A 22,825-nucleotide genomic window follows, 5' to 3' on the forward strand; every position below is an offset into this window, starting at 1 on the left:
CAAAGAAATGTATTTTTATGTTTAACTGGAATACATAGGTAGAGACTATTGTGGCGAAATAACATAAAATGAAGTTCATTTGGTAGTCGCTGGGTGCGAGGTATACCTCTATAGTGCGACGAACACAATGTAACGTGCTATAAATCCTTTATGTAAGAGCACCAATACCGACATCGCGAACGGCTTATTCTTAAAGTTCGGAATACCACATATAAAGTCGTTAAATCAGGACAATTATACGACAAGGAGTTCCATCGACGCTATATTTTATACAACTCGAAATTTTCATTTAGACTCTTATATTTTGTTTAATACATGTATATTTAAGTTATCATATGATCCGTATTTATATTATAGTAACTCAGGTCAGGGAATCTAGTGAATTATTGTGTAAAAGACTCATTGTTAGGAAGATTTGACTCAATAAATCTTTGAACACAATGTAACGTGAATATTGGGAATACCACATATAAACATAGATATGAAGTGAATTAACAACTTGAAATTTATATTTAAGTTAAACATGTATATTAAGTAAGGTCAGGCAATCATAAACTTTATCGAAATAAAATTCAATTCAGAATTGACGAAGATTTGCATAGTTAGGTACTTCTATCTTCCTCATTTCTTTTTGCAGTCTACTAAAAAGTACTAAGATTCTGCATAAATAAATATTTATGGATACAACTTAGAATGGCAAACAAGTTGACGGCCCACCTAATGGAAAGTGGTAACCGTTGCCTAGAGACATGAGCAGTACCATGGACATAACAGAGTATACTGTTTCGCCCATGATACCCCCCATGCGTTGCCATTCCTGAGGACTCAGGTGTTATACCTCTGTACCCTGTAAATTCACGCCATATCTCACCCTTTAAACCGAAACACAGCCATGCAAACATAGCTGCTTTACGGTTGAAACACGAATGGGACAGAGGTACTTAAGCAAACGACTTTTGTACAAAGTCTCCCTCTGGTATATAACATAGCTATGTATACGTAAGATGATGGAGGATACTTGAATTGAATCGTCAGAATTCAGATGAGTTTATATCAGACCTTAATTTATGTCAATTTATATTGTGTTATTTAGATATGCCATCACTTTTTTTGAATTTCTACTTTCTTTATGGAATATTCTCCTGTCAGAGATCCCAAACCAATTTTGGATTGTAGGTTTATTAATACATACAATCTACAATATTATAAATGTGAATGGTTAAATTGAGTTTGTCTGTTTGTTACCTCTTGGTCCCTTAATGGGTCAATTAATCGTTAATATGTAATATACATACATGGTACCTACTTGAGATAAAAAATGACATAGACGATTTTTATAATAACTAATAAGAACGTTGACGGAAGATACAATAAAACATTTATGCACCATTTAAAATTAATATAAAATCGATATAAAAGAGTTTGACAAGTGTGTAATAAAGAACAATTATTTACCTGTTAGTAGTATTAATTAGATCTCTTCTAAATTAGGAGACATCCACGAAAATATATATGATTGGAATCCCTACTAAGTACAATACTGGATAGACTGTGCTACAAATTGAAACTCATCTACGGATCTCCCTCATTGCACATATCCACTAATAGATTATGTAGCTGTAAGATTTTACAAAATGTACGTCATTTTGTCGGTTCTGCCTCTACTTAAAGTGAATATTTATGTAATAGATATACTGAGTCGAAAGTTAATTGCATAGAGTAGACACTATGACTCTAATCAAATTGTATTATCATTTTTGTTATTTTTATATAAAACTGCGTGATTACGTAATCAATTTGGTAAAAAAGATTACAAAGTATATTTTCAGATATTAGGTATGCTGTGACACGCATATACGAAATTATGTAATTTTCTAATATTATTTACTGCAGCAAATTTTATTTAAAGTTGCTGCAGTAAATAATATTAGAGTTCTTTACTTATCGCACAAATGCAGTTTCTATTTAATTTAATATGGCGTCTTGGGCGAAACCCTTAAAATAAATCACAGGGGTGCATAGTACGTGATTTCCGGTTCATACACAGTATTAAGGGGTGCCACTTCCCCTACTTTTACCATTAGAATTAGACGGTCAAGTTATGGTCATCGGAAGGGTGAGGGTACATCAATTTTAGAACCCCATTAAGACAAATCTCATTTAAATAAGAAATTAAGGTCTATGATTAGAATTTCTAAACATAGACCCTAATTTCTTATTCATACGTAACTAATATTACCATATACTATGTAATCTTTTTGTAACACATAGTTTATACGTACAGTATATACATAATATTATTTTCTTTTATTTTCTCTAAAATTTTTTTGTAAATAATTTAAAGTTTTGCTGCCCAAAAAAAACAGCCATTTCAATTGTGACAAAAATATGGAATCAATATGGGAGTAAACAGTATAAATTGCAAAAATAATTATCGATGTATTAAAGTATGTAAATTCGGATTTGAATTAGCAAAAAAATATATCACATAATACACACACAAAAAAAAAACATACAATAGAATGGAAAATATATTTTTTGAAATTGCAAAAATATGAGTAATATTGAACTAGATTTTATTACTTATTTAGTTCAAAGCCTAAACTATGCATACCTATTTGTCGTTGGATCATAAACAAACAGCAGCTCAAGACTCATTACGGGTTACCTATTACTGTGCCCATAACTTCGGCTTAGAGTGGTTGGTATAATTACTGGCTGAAAGTAATCATTAAATCCCCCAGTGGTCGCTAATCAAGCCGTAATGGCAGAGGAAATGCGGGCTTCTGTGTTCTCTCACTATAAAATTAAAGTATTTAGTAGATACCTCTCTAAGTTATTATAGTAGAATATTGATATATGAGACAGTTTACTGGGAAAATAGACTGATATGTTTTTCAAATGACTTTAAGAAGGAAGTTGTATTTTTTATGTTATTACCTCAAAACTCCGTCAGGTCTACACTGATTTGGATTTTTTTTTTGTTTAAAAGAATATACTTACAGATTGGGTTAATAGACATTTTATCAAAAACAGTTTAGTATTTTAGTTTTTGTCACAATTGAAGTCGGTTTTTTGTGGGACACAATCTTTAATTATCAACATGTTGTAGGATATATGTAACTAACTGTTATAAATAATTGTAGATGATATAAATATTTGAGCACGAACTTATATGTGTAAGAGTAAATAACTTCACGCCGTGAAATTATTTTCCTAACGTTTTCGTGCTAGTTTTTCATTTAATGCGGCATATTAATCTATTCTAATATTAAAAAGGAAAGATTTAATTGTTTGTTTATTTGTAATGGATAAAGTTAAAAACTATTCATTTTAAAAATTCTTTCACCTATAGGAAACTACGTTACCAGTGAGTAATATAAGCTATTTATTATTTTCGAAAATACTATATATTCATATGAAGCTGAGCCGGATTGTTAATTTAATATAAATATCTAGATTTCTATAAAATTTCTGTTCTATATAAAAGAGTTATGGCCCAATCTTCATCGTGATCATCATATCAGTCTTTAACTGTCTACTGCTGAATATAAGCCTTCCCCTTGGAGGGGTTCTTCCAATACTTGCCATGGTTGGCAGGCGGGTTTGCAGCCGCAGTTAGGCTTTAGAGATCTTTTAAGAGGGACGTTACACCCCATTTCCGGCCCTTCATTAGTCGCCTCTTACGACACCCACGAGAAAGGAAGGGGTTACTTACTTACTATACGAGTATATGCTAGGACCACACGACCCAGTCTTAGCTACCGATAACTCTTTCTTATAATCTTACGTATATTAAATCCTTACTAATATTATAAACGTAAGAGTTTGTTGGTTTGTTTGTTACCTTATAGTGCCATAACGGCTTAATCAATCATTATGAAATTTGGTATGCACGTTCTATATAGAATGGAATTTTATATTCTATAAGCTATTATAGTTTATTTTATCTCGGTCAGTTAACACATCCCAATAACATGGACGAAGTCATGGGTAAAAGTTAGTTTAAAAATTAAAATTTATATTACTGGTTTCCAATTATTATAATTTGAAACTAGTAATATGAATAAAATGTTTAAATGTATGTAAGAACTTACCATCTTTTAAAATATTTATAATACTGTTATTAAGACTGGGCAATTCATTGAATATTCAGCTTAGGCATATAAAAGGGTAATAGATGACGGTAAAGACATTTGACTACATAATTAAAACTAATCTTCAACTTTCTGGTTGTTTAATTTAAGAGCAAAAGTTGAAATTGTGCTTATCGAACCCCTCTGAAATTTGATAAAACTTTGTCACATTTTAAACTTAGTAAGCACCCCATTTTACCCTCCGGAAACACGCTGCGTCCCCAACCCCCACGTTCTCGCGTTCACTACGCAGCATCCATATTTACGATTGTGGGAATGGAATGGAGAATGTATTTCTTATTAGTGTGAATGAGAGATTGTACAGCGCGTGGTGAGGAAAGGCAGGAACTGTGTGTTGTGAATGTAAAATAAGGACAAAGGATAGGGAAAATCGTTCTGTTATGGTAAAGAGCAGGGGCAATCTCGCTGCTACGGTGTATTGACTGTAAAATCTGAAAAAGAGAAAATTTTATTGTTAATAATAATTATATGTGTAGAGACATCTATAAACATAAAGTGTTTTAGATACTAACTACTTATTTTCATAGACAAGATATATTACATTCTCCTAAATGTTGATATGGTAATATCTATTATTATTTAATATTTCTGGAAGATAGGAATAAAAAAATATTAAAGAAAATAGTTAATTTAAACAGCTTGCTCACGTGATCGATTATTATATACCAATACTGCTTTATTTAATTTTACTTTTACACACTACACTTGTATTTATGTTGTTATAAGTTATAAAGATATATAATTTGATGTATGTTGTTTGTAGCAAAATTTTTTTATATAGCTATAAAAATTATAATTGTCAGTATATATATCTTTGTAATCAGAATATTCTTATAACAATACAATATAAAATCTATGTCATTACTCAACCTCTAAACTAAAGGACAAAAAATTTTGGTTTTATTTGATATTCCTGAATCTATATGGGTATATCTAAGTATTTATTACAATTTATTATAAAAACAATAATTTACCAGTAGTAAATACTCCGCGGTAAAAATCACTCAAGTGATATTTTCTGCAAGTCGAGTTGACACAAACTTTATTGGTCCCGTTATTGGCGTCGTTACTTTTCGTTATTTGATCGCATTAGAGGGGTGTATGACCACTACTCTTCAAGTACTACATAAGATTTTAATTTACTGCTTGCAGAAATTTATGAGCTGTTTAATGATATGGAAAAAAATGTTTAGCTGCGTGATGCATAGACAATGTTTTTACGACTATAATATTATATTTACAGACTCTGTAAAGTAGGAGGTTTCTAATTTGTTACAAGTATGTGATACGTTAATGTAAAAGTCCATAGATCAGTAAATTTTAGATTTTAATTGTAAATCTTAGCATTTACTCATGTTAGTAAATCCTACTCAAGTTGGTAAATGTAAGAATTAAAAAAGAAAAAGATTATTTTTGAGTCTTTCACCAAACTATAACCTAACTTGACCTACTTCACTGACAACGAGAATCATCATATCAGCGTTCAACCGGCCATTACTGAACATAAGCCTCCCACTTAGGGGGTTTTGCCAGTAGTTGCCACGCTAGGCAAGCGGGTAAGCAACCGCAGTTAGGTTTCAGAGATGTATTAAGGCAACGAGAAGCTCACACATTTACCACATCTCTGACGTAAATATAAAAAAAAAAATTACCGTCATTCTGGTTTTTACAGTAACAGATAGGTATAATAATTTAAACATGTTTAATGCATGGTCACAGATAATATAATACTGAGCATGATGAACGTAAGCTTATATTGGTAATTACTATATTATACATGTATTAAGCCAGCTTGAATGAAACATAGGACAAGTTATGAAAGCTGACAAAGGTATTTTTTGTATTTTTTATTTTCTAATAGTGTAACAGGTATAAAGTTGTAACATATATATTGTAACATCAGCACTAAGAAAATATTTATCGACATATCTTGTAAATTGAAAAAAAAATCCAATAAATAAATACCTACTTATACAAATAAATAGGTAGGAGTAGGGGAAAGGTGGGCATGACGGGGTACTTTAGGTTTGAAGTCTAATAAAATTAAGTCTGTTAATCTTTTCTAGGTTTTTTTTTTTAATTTTAATAATATTAATTGCTCTTTAATAATCTGTCTTTAATAATTTGTACTTATTTGTAACTCTTGTTTAATAATTGAATAAAAAAAAATTAAAATATGCATAAAGTCATACTTCCCTATCTTGCCCCCTAGGTAATAAAGGTAAGATGGGGTACCTCTAAGAGGCAAGATGGGGTAATAGGATGGATGGGGTAATGGGTACATCGAAGCTGTGCTGGTGAGCTGTCAACTTATGGTTACTGACATACTTCACACGTTTATGTTATGACATTTATGTCGTTTCCTCATCCTCATCTTCGATTCCAGCACAGCTGCGATGTGCCCATTTTTTGCAGGCAGCGTAAGCCACCCAGCCTTCTTTGGACTCTAAATATCGACCTTGACAGTATAAACATGGTATATTTTCGGAGTCACTATTTTCCGACGATGATGATTTTATAAGTTTTTCTTTTTGATCACTTTATTTTTCTTAAATACATCTTTGATTTGTGTTTTCTTTTATTGTTTTTATTTTTTCTTTACTATTATCCACCAGCTTTATCTTTTTAATTTTCTCTTCTAATTCTAGTTTGTAAGGTGATGAGCTAATAATAGCGGTTTTCCCCCTCTTTCTCGTTACTCTTATAGTTCTTCTGATTGCCGGAAAAAGCATAATTTGTTGAGGACTAGCGACAGTAAAATTTGATTCCTGTGGTGTACATGGTATATAAGTCGAACATCCCTGTTCTGGCGATATGTCAGCTGTATTAATAATTGGTGTAGTCATAGTAGCACGAGTGGTTTCGGTCAGACGGGGTATGGGATACCCCATACCTCGTCTTACCCTCTCGCGCTTAACGAATTTCAACAATTTATTAAAAAAAATAATGCCGTAATATGAAAACAAACAAGCGCTTACTTGTTGGCGTGATTGTTAACGCATATGAATAACTATACATACGTATATTGTGCTGGTGACATTTAGCAACAAGCACGTATCAGACAAAACACAAAAATTAAAAGGACATTAAAACAAAAACCAGTTTTTTTCAATTATAGAATGAATTATACAGTGTCGCTAGGTGGTCACTGCGCAAACTGATTGGCATTATGGCGGTGCATCATTACACGCTAGCGGGATTCTGATTGATCAGTTGTATCATGTTGTATATAAAACCGCTACCCTGTCTTGCCCGCCATCCCGTCTTGCCTCCCTTTTCCCTATAGTTAATTGTAAGTAGGTAGATACCTTTGTGATGGTAGATTTTCCCCCTGTATATTATAATGAAACAACACCCCATTGCAGGACCCCACACTGTATTCTATTTTATTGAAATGCTTGAGCACGTTTTTAATCAATTTCCTTAGGTATATAGGGGGAACTTCGTGACATTTATTGTGTTTCCACAAATTTGTTTAATTATATCTACTATTTATTCAGCTAAATGCAAATGAGACAATTCGTATTCTTTGCAGCTCAAGATGTATTTCATTACGTAAAATGAGGTGTTTTAAGATTTATTTCAAGTTTTCTTTTTCTTAAATTGATTTATTTCCCTTTCCCCTCAATCATTATTGGATAGTTTTTTCTATGTAAATTAAAATGGCAATCATGCTGATGAAAAAGGTAATCGTCGCCTATAGTTTAGATTTTTGTCGGTATTGATATTCATTAATTTTCGTATTGTATGTCAATATTTCATCTGTATTTATATATATATACTACCTTTAATAATACTGTATTACAATTACTATGTACATAGTAATTGTTAATACGCCCACCAACTTCTACAATTATAATTAATTTGGATTAGGAAGTAATGAAACCCACACGTGCGTTTAATTATAATCCATGAGATTAAACCAGTGGGGGGTAACTAAGTGACTATTATATCAACTATGAGTTTGCCTATTAAACAAATGCGGGCTCGATCCTAGTGAATTGGAAGTGATTAATTTTAGCCATCATCTATGTATTTACAAATCTGAAAAACATTTTATTTATTTTATAAGCAGTTTCAAATACGTCTCTATGCTAAATAATATTATAAATATGAAAGTAAGTTAGTATGTTTGTTAACTGTTGGCGCATGCACGCATTTCATAATTATTGAACAAGCCATTAAACTTGTCCAATAGTTATAAAATTGGGTATACAGGCACTACATAGGAAAAGGGCATAGGGTATTTTTAATCCTGTTCAATTAATGTATCCCGGTCACGTGGATGAAGTCGCGTATGAAAACTAGCAAGGCATATAATAAATTAGATACTCACCTACTTAGAGAAGAGAAAATTAAGTATGTGTACCCACATGCAAGAAAAACGCATCGATTTTTTCACTTTGCGCGCATAAAGTGTTCCTTATTTTACGATTCCGTCGGCTTCCAAGTGTAAGTACGTATAAGCTAGTTAGTATGTGAGTATGGTAACTGCGGAGGTAATGTAATGGCTATGTCGGCCTCAGGCAGCCGCCCTTTAACGGCGTCGTAATTGCGAGCTGAAATTAAGTGTTATTTTTATGGTGATTTCTCTACTACTACTTAGTTGCTTTAAGTAGGCGTAAAGCGTTTTATTAATTGGAATAAGCGTTGCATAGTTCTTTTAAATTTTTTGTTACTGCTTTGCCATGTCAATTTATGGGATCAATCATTTAATGTATCTTTAATATACAGAATAATAAAACTTTAATACTTTATATTTTAAATTTGAATATGATTATTTGACAATAGGTATATTTATCTAAGAGAAACATCATTATTAATTTACAACTCTTTTGTAAACGTACGAAACTAATTTGGCTTATACGATACTTAATTTAAAGAATTATTTCACTAGCGACCCGCCCCGGCTTTGTACGGTTAGTAGATTATATATGCTTACATTTTTTGCATCAGCTTGTTACGTCGATTACGAATTAAATGGATATAGTAAGCTATCTTTAAGAGATAAACATATATTTTGTCATATCTTTAGATATGAAAACTTTTATCAAAAACAGCGTTTTTGATAAAAGTTCTTAGACGACTTGATTTTTTCCCACATTTTTAATAATTGTCATTATATATTAATCAGTTTACACAAAATATTAATGAATTATACGATTAACCCTTCTTCAGGATTCACACTAAATTAAAACTTCATGAAAATCTATACATCCGTAAATCATCTTTGAGATTATCGCGAACATAAGCGATCGACGTGGCGGGAGACTTTGTTGTTTTTTTAATATGTAGTGATATTTAGATAGACAAACACTTAATTCGCATTAATTTATAGATTTAGAAAGTATAAATTACGAAAATGGCAACCAAAAAAAATAGGGATAATTAATTATATAGACAAAAGAACATGTATAATGATACTCGGTATTTTAATTAAAGGAAGGAAGAAAGGAAAAAGTTAAAAAAAATATTTAAAAACATGGAATTTTTACATACATAGAGATAGATACTGAAAGCTTATTTGAAAACTTTAAATTATATAAAAACTTAGTATGCCATTATTGAATTTCTAGCTTGATTACTTGATTATAACACTAATTTTTTTCTGCAATAGGTTTAATCTGCAATGTTAACTTGGAATATTATTGGATATTAAAAATTTATATGAGAAATTCGAATTAAAATCTAATTAAGATAAACGACGTTCTATTGAATCTAATGTAAGATTGTTATTTGTGGAATTTTTTATACAAATTGGAATTACTTTGAAACCTATATTCGGTACCGCAACACTTTTCTATTTAGGTACTAACTAATATTACCTAAATACTTATTGATAAGTTTTACCAACTTACAAAATGAGACAACTGAGATAATTTATCCCCATTTTTATTTCCTCAAACTTGTTGTGCGCCGGGTCTGAGATTCCTTATCTTTCTGCTCGTAATTTTTATTTCTGGCAAAAATAAAAGCAAAAAATTTATGCCTGTAGATACATACCTGACCCTTGAAGGGGTTAGCGGATATTTATGAGTTGGATACAAGTCGCGACGGCGCACACGACGCATGTGCGAACTTGGCCCATCGCCCATAAACCGCCCCGCCATAAATTATAAGCAACTTTGTAGTGTGCGCTAAGGCTTAGGTAGACAGGCTCTTCACGCATTCCATATGTAAATCACGTTCTGTAAAAATGAGAAATATTTTTTAATATATAATGTGGAATAACAAGTTGACAGCACATCTGATGGAAAGAGTTATATATTGAGTATAGTTTATTATTATCTGTGAAAGAGGTCATTGTCAATACAATATATATACAGCTCCATGGGCATAACCGATTACACGATGATACGTATGGCACCTCTCGTTGAAAAGCAAGTTCTAAGTGATATATCATGCATCTGTACTCAGTAATTTAATTACTTTATACTACATAGTAAATATTCTACTCTTCAAAATAAAATACAATCATGCCAGCATAGTTATTTAGCGGTAAAAATATGTGTCACTTCAAAGTCTTTGTTTGGTAAAAATTATAGAAAATATTTAACAAATTAATTGATATACAAATATACAGATACATTTGTAGCTATTTAAGGTACTTACTTAAATAAAGATTAACTATCCGAAAATTATTATTTATATATCTAATTGGTACAAATATCTGAGCTTCAATTTGTCTTACAACCTAAAAATTAAACTTTCCATGCTAATTATTTGACAATATTGTGTTAAACTAACTAATTTTATAATATACAATTAACATCTCTCAAGTAGGCACGTGGTCAGATTTATTTAGGTGTTATTGATACATACTCGATGTTATGTAGTTAATATAATTAAAGAGGTAGATATTTTAGTATGTGTTTAGAATAAAAGCTACGAATTCAAACTTAAAATGCACTTCATGTTTTTAATTATAATATAATTAATTTCATATATATATGCATGCCGTGTGATCCCGGTACCAATGGGTCACCTATTCTCGTTGGTGTCGTAAGAGGCGACTAAGGGAAGTAAATGATCAAGGAAAGGGCAGCTGAGTCCCTATTAAAACGTCATCACGACCTAATTGTGGTTGCCAATCCACCTGTCAAGCGTGGCAACTGCTGACAAAATCCCCTTTCTGGGAGAGGTCTATGTTTAGCAGTAGATAGTTAGTAGCATATTCAAATACAACTTTTATATCCATTAAAATTAAGCAAGGACTTATTTCAGCACTTGCCCTGTTTCTTATTATTTTTATTTTATTTGTCCATCCACAATTTTGTATACAGGCAATGTTGTTACGTCGTTACTATCTACAATAACTTTATCTAATTCTACGCGAACGTAAATACATACAAAGAAAATTACCGAGCCAAACGACTGTGGCTTACATGAAATAAAACGCTGAAACCTTATCTATCTTTACAGCGCGACCGGAAAGCGGCCAACAATTCCATCCTTACATCAAAGAAGAACATTATCCTTTCTACCAGTGGCCATAAAACCTTATCTGGGAGAAAGCAACGCAAGCGAGCGACGCGCAATCTACATAGAGCTGATAATGGCACGACTAGTATAATATGAGCCACGAAACTTCTTCCCTGTCCAACTGCAATAATGGACTGTAATAAGAACAAGGAGACCAAATTTGGTTGGTTGCGATACAAGTAATCTTGGAGGAGCGCAGTGGGAGGTTTACGAGCGCGGGCGGAGAAGGCTTTTATATTTATTAAGTAAGTTGGGCTTTCGGTGGTATTAATCCACCTTTATGGAGGGGCGTCTAGGCGCCTGCTGACGGCAGAACACAATATGTGCTGAGTACTCGAATCCTAATTAGGTAGTTACTGAAATACAAACTAATATATTATTGATACCTACTTATAAATAAATATGTTACTGATTGGATACCATTTCAATAAAACTGCAGTTTCTTAGATAAGTTAATCGAGGAAGAAACGCTGTAGCACATAATCTGTGGTTACAGCCACTCATATATAAACTCATTTGGAAAATACACTTTTTATTATGAGAGGTTAAAAAAATCGCTGCTAAGCAAAATTTTTATCACTGACAGGAATTAGTAGCGAACTTAAAAAAGGCAAGCATAAAACATTACAAAAGCTACAGTTTTATATACAGTTTTTCTGTTTGAAAAGCCCCTGTCTCAATAATAATAATAGATTAGTAGTCACTTGACCGATTTAGTCTTTCAATAAATTATAAAATATTTATTTACGAGACGAGAGAAGGAATCAAGAAAAATTTAATAATTTTAAATACTCTGAAGTGTTGAAAGATGAAACTGGTCAAGTACCTAGTTATTTATTGTAACTAATTGTGGAAGAGCAAAAGTGTTTTTGTGTTGTTATACAGGTTTTTATATTATTATTAGAACTATATTATATTAGAACACACAGGTATACCTACTGTATACCTAGTGTGTTCAAGTTAAATACTTAAATTTATATTTTTCCTTACGATAATAGTAATATATAATAATAATATATATGATAATAAAATTAATAAGGATCAGTTATTTATGTTTGACTAATATAGGATTGTCTCTATATTAACAGATATACTTTACCTATTGTTTATTAATGCAAATAAATACATTTATAATTATATACATTGTATACATAACACGTGGATATTTTTTAATGTATTTTAACATAATAATTGAAGTTCTTGATTAGGTGCGTTTATCTAGGTATCTGTATTATATCCTATTAAAGTGTATAATGTATAATATCTACTAATTCTATGACGTATGTGAACGTTCTTAATCAGTATAATCATACATGTAAGTATTAAGTTTATGGCAGTATAATTCGCAATTCCATTACCTAGCTGTTATGTGGACAGTGAGCCCTGCGTTTATGGCCTTCGGATCGCACGATGCGGTTGCCGACGCCGCGTCGATGGCCGCCCGACGCACCAGTTCGCAAATGTGATGATTGTGATTTCACATTTCGTTAGTTGCGGGCTTGATCCTGGCATAATAATTTATATTCATAAGTATAAGCTTAGATTAGTTTAAAACTAAATAGAATAAACTGATTATGTCCATAGCAATTTATTAATTTAAATTAAATAAATACAACATTTACTAAATAAGGTATACAATAGTGGATTGCATGGTGGCCATTTTTCATTTGTATTCCATCATCAAGTAGCTGTTGATTATATGACACTATTTTATTTTAAAGTTTAGAATTTTTTCTAAAAGTATATTTTTACTCCAGTAAGACGCAAACGGTAGCTTCATTTAATTATCTAATAAGTGTACTTTCCATGCTATATCATAGCGACCAAATAGGTATGTGGAAAGTTTGAAAATCTTACCAGCCTATATAAATTTATTTACAACAAATATTGTTGTAAATAAAAGATTACAAATATAGGAAAATTATGGGAGTATATCTTGTCGATTGCAAAAAGAATTGTAAGAAAGGTTAAGAAATATATTATATTATAGATAGCATTATAATATATACATATCTACATATATTTACTTAACTCAGTCATTGTTTACATTCATTAGAAACAAAAATCAGACCGTGGTAAAATATAACAATATATAAAAATTCACAGTAAATGTAAAATTCAATTAGGTAAGTAATGCCTCTAATAATTAATGTTCTTGAAATGCTTTAGAATATTATGTATACCTTATTATATACTTTGTGCATGTACCTTTGTATAACGTAATAGTAATATATACGTACACAATTTTATATGTACATATATACAGTATGTGTAACCTAGTCATTAAAACTAGTGTTCGTATTCATTAATAGGGCCTCAACAAAGATATGTTTTGGATATACTTGTTTTAATTTACCAAACTTAAAAAAAAATAAAAAAATTTTGGAAATAAATTTGGAAATAAAGATTAGTTTGTATCTATACTGACGGCAGTACACGGTACAAGGTATGTACATATAATATTATTATTATGTAATGCCATTGATACAGATACGATTTGTTCTTTTTCTAGATTTTTTAGTTCTTGTAATATAATTTTTTTTCTACGAAAATAAGTATGTTTTGAGACTCTATTAGTAAATACTAACACTATTTTTAAGCGTTACGTTAATTAACATACTGTAGATATATTATTAATATAATTCTTACGTTTACTTTAATTTCTTATCTGATGAATTTACGGCGCCAAAAATTCCCAGAGACTAATTAGTGCAAGTCGGTATCGTTATCTAAGCACGGAATTTCGTGAACAAATTAACCCAAAAATTCTTCCCTGCTGGATCACACAGGGGAAACCATCAACGTACTTACGTGAACGTTATCATATTTTTATGGTGAACGTGAAAATGTGCGCTTTTATTATGGGAGTTTTATTAGGGTTTCTAGATTAGAAACCCCAGAGCCTTGTTGTTGCCCGAAACGGGAAATTCCTGAGATCCATGACACGTGCCGCGTTATCGGAAAATTGCTGGCGAGGGAACCCGTTCGCGTTTACTTACAGCACGAAATGACTAAAATCTATAAACTGGTTATTTAGTATTACAGAATAGAAAAATATCACATTACAAAAAAACAGTTTTTAGTAAATTTTATTTTACATGAAAATTTATTTTTAGCTACAACGAAAAACAGGACCGTCGAAAATCTTTTACGTCTCAATCGACCTTTGAAATACTGTTTGTATATAAGAAAGTTAGTAGATTTGAATCTAACATATTATGATGAATATTATAAGACAATAAAAATAACAAATGTGAATTTAATTGCATAAAAATGAGCAATGGTAACTTAAAAAACAAAACAATACAACTGAAAATAACCAGTACACGCTTAGGTGCGCTCTATGTTATTACAAAATTATTACATTTACATACATATGTATAAAGCATTAAATTATTATACGAATTTATTTATATTTTCAACGATTTCAAAAAGAAGGTTCTTTATTCGGTTTAATTTTTTTATGTTTGTTACATTATAATCTCGTGTAAACCGATTTGGAAAATTCTTCTTTATCTGAAAGGATATACTTACAAATTGGTCTAATAGAAATTTTATCAAAAACGGTTCTGTAGTTTAGCTTTTAAATCAAAATTACTAGTTTTCTCACAATTGAAGTTGTTTTTTTTTTGTGAGACAAAATTCTTATTTTAATTGTTACATTAAATACATTGAAGAGAATCAGTGGATGTATGTGGCTTAGAACCATTCCTTATGGCAGTCTATGGAGGAGGCTTATGTTCAGTAGTGGACAGATAACGGTTAATATAAGAATGATAATGATTTTATTCCTATACTATAATAATAAGGACTTTATTCTTATGTCTATGCCTATAATATTTTTTAACGAAATTCGGGAGGGCTAAGGAAAACAATCTGCGCTATGACGCGTGAAGGAATCGGCCCGTATTTATGGGGGGTGTTATTGTTTGAAACGTCTAAGTCGTAATTCCGCGACATAAAACAGCAGGCTTCACTTTGGACCCCACCCCCCTCGGGGACCCACCACCCCTTTCCATTCGGGATGCTGTTTTTCCCGTGCGAAATGGCCCGTTTGAAATTGTTGTTTTATGGAACTTTTTAGTAGTTGACTTTGCTGGAGAGAAAATATATAGAACAGCAATCTTTATATCTATAAAGTAGGTAGTTATGGGTAGGTATGGTTTATGTAGGTATATGATATTTTTTATAGTGTTTATTATTTTGCTAATATGACAATTTGTAATTATGTTTGATACATAGACGACTCGACAGAATTAAATAAAATTTACCACACACATATAGCCTATGATTAACAGAGAAGAATTTTTTTTATCCTAATTCATACGTGCATGTTAGTAAAAGAAAAATAAAATTTTAATATGTTTTTTACTTGTAACTTTTATATTTTTTACTTGTAACTATAGGGTATATTTATGATCAAATTATTTTATTTTTAATCTATTTTCATGAAAGAAGAGGATATTAATTCACATATTCTAGGAATTAATATATATCTTTGCTAATTGAGAACTAATTATAACAAATTATGTTACGTAAGTTAACTTGCCGATTTTTCTCGCTCGTTTAAGACTTCGTTGCCGTCAGTAATTTCTTATAATTATGTAAAAATTTTCTTTAGAATCTGTAGAAATCTATTTGTATATTTTTTCCTATTCTGTTAAGAAATATATTAACAATAAAAAGAGAGTACAAAAAAACTCAAACCAAAAGAAATCATCGAGAGATATCTTCAAGAAATATTGAAAGCACGAAGCGAGCCGATAAAAACTCAAAATAACGACCTGTCACAAATAATATACAACGAAAATTATCTCCACCATTTTTAAAATTTGAACGCGCTGCCGACTCTCGAACACGATTGGTCGCCGCTCGACAGCTGGATGAAATACGTCGCTGTGCGTGCCCTGGCGCAGCGGGTGACAACATGGTGTCACTAAAATCCCCTAATGAAATTAAATTCCGTACGTTTTAGATTTGCTCGTAAATAATCCGGGTATCTAAGCCTGATTAATGAACGGTGCTGGTACATTGTGTGGTTTTCAATTTCGTTAAGTAGTTGCATCTACTTACGTAATAGACTATGCAAATAAGTAAGTAGTACTTACCTATATAACAAGTTATATTATTTTATTTATTTAAAGTTAGTTAATATGCTATTTATTTATGACTCAACTATACATCGAAGAAATATAGGTAGGTACAAAACTACAAATATTGGCTCTAACTAAATAAACGAACAGTGGTATTTGTTAAAAGAATTCAGTAGACGAATACCGTCTAAAACAATAATAAACCACAGAGACGATCACCAGACATTTTTATGACAGCAGATAGTAGGTACGTATACAAATCACGGCAATATATCTATTTGGACAATTCTGTCCCTCGCACTCGTATTAGAGAGTAATATCGTAGATAGGAGGCTTCTTAGCGCTTTAAAAGCATTTTAGATAAAGATAGTGTTATAGTGTAGGCCTGTGGATTTAGTTACAACAAAATTACCACTTTACGAGGGACAATGTCACTTGTAGCTTACGGCAACACTCATGTAGAGCTATGGTGACAATTATTTGCAAGAATCTTTGGAAAAGTATAATTAAAGTCATAGAAAATGTAATCCCTTTATGGGTTCTTCTGGTAAACGTATTATTAAGAGATAGGTAGACTATATTTTAGGAAAGAATAGGTATATTTTAGTGTATTGACTTTCTATTTATCAAATGTAAGTAATATAGCAATGTATTAATTACCTGTTACTTATACAAGAGCTTAAGTGCATTTTGCAATATTTAAAACTCATAAAATATATATGAATATGGCGAAAATAGTTAATTGTTTTAATTTATTTTGAATAATTTCTACATAGAATAGTTTGCATGTGAAAATTGTAAATTCTAAATCAATTCGAGTATATAATTGATAATTATTTATTGTTAAATTATCCGACATTAATGTCTCTATTTTTTCTTTTCAGATAAAATACACCACCTTCAGTATATCAAAGTTGTTGTTTTGAAAAAGGTAAAATATGGTGATCCTACTTGGGGCACTAAAGAAGTGCTTTAGTACCGTGCTGATGATTTACTGGGTGCATTCCTCAAGTGCCGTCCGTTGTATGGCCAGTATACGTTTAATGTTTTCGAATAACGGTTAAGAATGTATTGATATTAGTTTGGAGTTATTATATAAAAGCTAGTAAATAAAAATAAATAAACATGCTTACAATTGTAAACTCTAATAGGGTAGTTAAAGGCGTTTATCGTATAGTATTTACTGTTGTGAAAGTGGTACCTATACATTTCGCTGAGAATAGGGTACTATATCTATTAAAATGTAATATATAATTATTTAATATTATATTAATGAATTATTTAGTATTTAAAAAGTAGAAAATATTTACATTTCTTCGACAACGAGTGCGAAGAATTTTGCCAGTATTATATTATCTCTATAAATCTGTAACTAATAATAGTATATGTCTAAAAATGAATAAAAGTTTGACAGTTTATATTAAAACAGTGTACTTCTGAAACTGATATTTCTGTTAATTTTTTATAATGAATAAGGGTAAAAAGTGAATAATATTATCATGTATTTTATAAAAATATCACAATCACATTTATTAAATTGAATCTTTCACATGCATAGTACAGGTATAAAATTTGGAGAAGCTTGTTTAATGTACTTAATTAATTCTTTTACTAGATTTAGGTTCCCTTTCTATTATACCTTGTATAATTTATAAGACTAAAATTCATAAAAAAAAGAAATAAATGAAATTGAAACAATTCGAATTTAAGTGTCGTACCACCCATGTTGTAATAAAACAGATGTATCACAACGAGTAGATATAATGCGTAAATTAATGATGAAAACTGATCTTCAAACATATCGTAAAATATAACACAATAATTTTAATATGAAAGACTAGAACAAAATTGTATATGAAAGATGGTAAGCTATCCGGGTTATAACTAGTGATGTACCGGATAGTTTATAAAGTATTTCGCCAAACACTAGGCATGGATAATATGGATGCCGATCCGTTATCTATATATTGAGTTCCTTTGGATATTGATAGCGCAAAAAAGCTCATCGCTCATTTCGATATTGTCCATATCGGTCGGATATCTATTTTCGAATATGTTAAAAGTTTGTTATCCAATATTATTCCTTGGATGACAGACTTTTAACATATTCCTTACTGAACCAGTATATAGATATTCTAACTAAAATATATAGATATCCCTAACAAACACGTATGTCCATATCTAACTACGGATTATTAGTTACACGCATCCAGTCCTCTATTTCTTACTCGTTTGTCGTCGGTGCGATAGATTAATCAGTACCTTATCTATTAATTAAACAACCTTATTTTTTAATTGTTATGCTCATTAAAATAACGTACTAAGGCAAAAAGGTAATACATAATTTTAAGGTTAACTTACCTTAAAATTTTGTACTACTATTATATTGGTACAGTACAAGAAATGTTTACGATCCATAATGTAAAAATAACCAACGGATACGGATACAGATTCAGATCTTTTTTCTCTCACGTATATCCACGAATACGAATAAGATTATTCGTACATCACTAGTTATAACCGGTGATGCCTCAGATTAACGTACCGATTGTAGCGAGCGGGTAATTTATGAAGGCGCGGCATAAATTATACGAGGTTCGTGAGTAACCTGCTTAAGGAGCCACGAATATACAGTTTCCTTCCAAATCCCTTTATATAACGAAAAAAATGCTTAAGTACATTTGAATTCTTTAACTGTAGGTACAATTTCAATAAATTAAGCCGGTAAAACGTAGGTATGTTTGGGTTTCTTTATTTTGGATTATATAAATACCTGCTTGATCCTTATCACATTGTTATTGTTAATTATGCTCAGGTAATTAATTTGAATGTTATAAATAATATTTCTGTATAAATATGTACCTAGTTTGTTATTAAATATTAAGAAAAAAATACCAACTAGAAATAAGGAGGTATTTGTTTAAAGATTTTTCTGTCGTTGATAACATATTAAGTGTCTACTAAACTGAATATTGTAGATCTAAATCAATTTGAATGCTGGTGTAATATCAATTTTTTATTTAATTTATTTTATACATTAAAGGATATATCTTAGATATGAACACAAAATTAGGTATAATGTTATGTACCTTTTTATACAAAATATACAGAATACTAATATTATTGGTTTAGTTATAAACACGGCAGGTGTTCACAAATCATTTATTAATAGCATTTGCCGTTCGCATCGAGCATTCATATCTCAATCTCCGCCTCATATCTGTCTTCATAAAACCTTATTTGAGGATGATTTCAATATTTTTCTTGCGACACATGCGACCCGATTCCGTGGAACGGTATAGAGTTTACGATCCAATATTTTTATGCAAAGTGCGTTGCCAAATGTGCTACGTTTGGTGCCGAAAAAACATAGCCCCGTCCTATCGAACGTAAAAAAGGATGCGACAGAATAAATATACGCAGCCACCCTTTTTGTCCATTAAACGAACGGAGGTTTTTTTCTGGTGCCGCCATAAAATGTGCCCCAATAAATATGTAAATCTGGTGGAAAAAGAGCAGCTCGAAATGCCGCCCGGTTTTGTAAGTTTCACTTTCGTACGTTCGACTTAATTGGTGCAATCGCAAGCATTGAAATACCCCGGTGTGCGGCGTGCCAACGACCTTTGTGTCTCTGATACCTTCGGTTCCTTTACTGTAAAAAAATACAAATCAATACACAATTGCACACATCTTGAAATGCATATCTTAGAGCATTGAACAACGAAGACTATAACTAAATAGAGTGCACAGAGTTGGTTAACTATGTATTATAAATTATTTAGGACATCGAAATAATTTTACAATGACATCTGAATAATTAATTTGAGCTTGTCTTAGTTAACTAGTGCATCAAATAGCTTTATAAATTTTGATAAATTGCTTTATTTCTTTATATATGTATTTATTTTGTATATTATTTAATGTTATATAACTGTATCTTTGTAAAAATAGTTGTATTATTTCATCACAATTTAATAACACCTAAATTATTTGCTATTCTTTCGAAAGGCTATAGTTTGTGACAGTTATGAGTATAGTATTTGGTTTATTAACAGTAGGTACATTATAAGACTAACCAATCTAAAGTAAATCAATGTTTACAGATAATTATATAGTAACTATAACAACAAATAATTATAATTTATATTTAAAGTAGACGTTGAATTAACTTTATCTGTTTTTACACTGACTAATGTGGTTGAGCCAATTTTGACGAAATTTATTATATATGTTCCTATGTGTTTGTATAGGGGTATTCATAACAAATATGTCAAAGACTGATTTGCGTGTAATAAGCTATTTTAGGTACCTAAATAAGAAAATTACATATAAATGTGACCTGAAATGCTAGGTATTTTTCTTTATAACCTTCACATATGAAACGTTTATTGTTTAATAATTTAATGTTTAGGCATTTATTTTAATTTCTATTCATTAATCATATTTCCATTTCCACAGTTATTTCAGTACTAAAGTTGGTGCCAAAATTTTTAGTACCTACACCTATTTATTTAATTACTTATGTGCAAATCTATATAAGGTAAGTAGGCACTATTAGGTAAAATCATAAATTTTCAGACATCAAATCATAATTTGTCAGCCTGCAAAAATATTTTGAAAAATGACTGAATGCATTTAAAAAAAAAATTATAATCAAAGGGCCGCATTTAACGAACAATAAAGTTGTATTTAAGAAGCTTTGATTGGATATTAATCTAGTACTTAGGTGCACATAAATCGAAGAATTTATATAAAACCAAATTTGTCATTAAATCGTCAAGCCGATATAACATAGCCTTAAGAACTTTTTTGGCATTAATATAAAAATATGTTATACAGGAATATAATAAAACTAAATATGTAAAATACTAGTCTAATTGTCAAATAGTAATAGCAACACTCTAAATAATTTCTTGACATTAATCTACTAGGGTACTAGGGTTCTTGAATAGAAAAGAAATAAAAGGAAAATAGACCTAAATAAAACTATCTAACTAACAATTAATTGAAACTTGTTTATTAACACACCTACTAGAAATAAGATAATGCTATTTTAATACAAAAAATTAAAGGCTTTATTATTATTATTTATATATTATTATTCTATTAGTATTAAAAGTATAATATATAATACTGGGATAGTAGGTAGACGGGGGTGCTACGGTAACAGCTACATCGATCGGCCCGGGCTCAACCCGCAGACTTTTCCTTTCAAAGGACGCGTTTCAATTTTACAGTGCGCAATTTGTTTTTGTTAGTTATGATAAGTATTTAATTTATCTATTGGAAAAGTAAAATTATTATAAGTTAGGAAAAATAGCTTGTAGAGAAATATGAGTATGAACAATTTAGTGTTTTCAAAATTAGAACTTATACAGACACGAATATTAAATAAAATATCCGAATGCGTACATTTTATATGTTTACTTTTAAGCAACTTTTAAGAAAAAAAAGTCCGAATATAGAAATGAATAAATACAAATAAATCTATGAATATAAATAAGACATGAGTAGATAAGAATGTATACAGTCGACTCTGTATAAAGTCTTCCATTTATATTAGATAGTGCTTACCTACGTATAATTGTAGCTATTAAAAATTTGTACTAGCATTTTTTAATAAACCAGTCATTAATATTCATAGCCATAGGCGCCTCCTTGCTTTTATATCATTTATAAAACTATTCGCGGTTAATTCTGATTTATAATTTTATAAAAAATTTGCTTGTTTCGCAGTAAAAAAATAATTTATTCTTATTAAGAATGCGGCGTAGGTACATGAGAAATTTAAAGTACTTTATATAGTTCTCTATTATATAAACTTCTATATAATTTATGAACAGTAATATATAAAAAAATCTGTTTTCTATATACAATACAGATAGAGCTGATAAAAGAAATATTTTAAACAGAAAATTTTCAGTCAATTCTAATACGAGTATGTATCTATATGTATGGTCCTTAAAAACGTATTGAATAAATCTTGTTAAGCCGGTATAATAAATTCACTGCTACGTGATTTACACCTGTATCACTCAAAGAGCATTTAAAAATCGCCAACATGTAAATAAAGGTGAAGTTAAATCAACCAAG

At 30.5% G+C, this 22,825-nt stretch overlaps 1 long non-coding RNA gene across 2 annotated transcripts in view; it reads right to left on the reverse strand.

The window, feature by feature from the left end:
* Positions 1 to 4,271: 4,271 nt before the first annotated feature.
* The window catches only part of LOC116412678 (uncharacterized), a 28,158-nt gene continuing 9,604 nt past the window's right edge, over positions 4,272 to 22,825 (reverse strand). The window contains exons 2-4 of one of the 2 annotated variants that reach the window (XR_004223858.2): positions 12,998 to 13,144; positions 10,161 to 10,345; positions 4,272 to 4,588 (exon numbers count right to left, since the gene is read on the reverse strand). This is a non-coding gene — a long non-coding RNA (uncharacterized LOC116412678). Of the gene's footprint in view, positions 4,589 to 8,499; positions 8,717 to 10,160; positions 10,346 to 12,997; positions 13,145 to 22,825 lie in introns of those variants that run through there. The other variant, XR_008252565.1, reaches the window with a different exon arrangement.

The sequence above is a fragment of the Galleria mellonella genome, unplaced genomic scaffold (assembly GCF_026898425.1).
Source record: "Galleria mellonella isolate WM207_F2 unplaced genomic scaffold, CSIRO_AGI_GalMel_v1 utg159, whole genome shotgun sequence".
In the NCBI taxonomy this organism is placed as follows: Eukaryota; Metazoa; Arthropoda; class Insecta; order Lepidoptera; family Pyralidae; genus Galleria; species Galleria mellonella.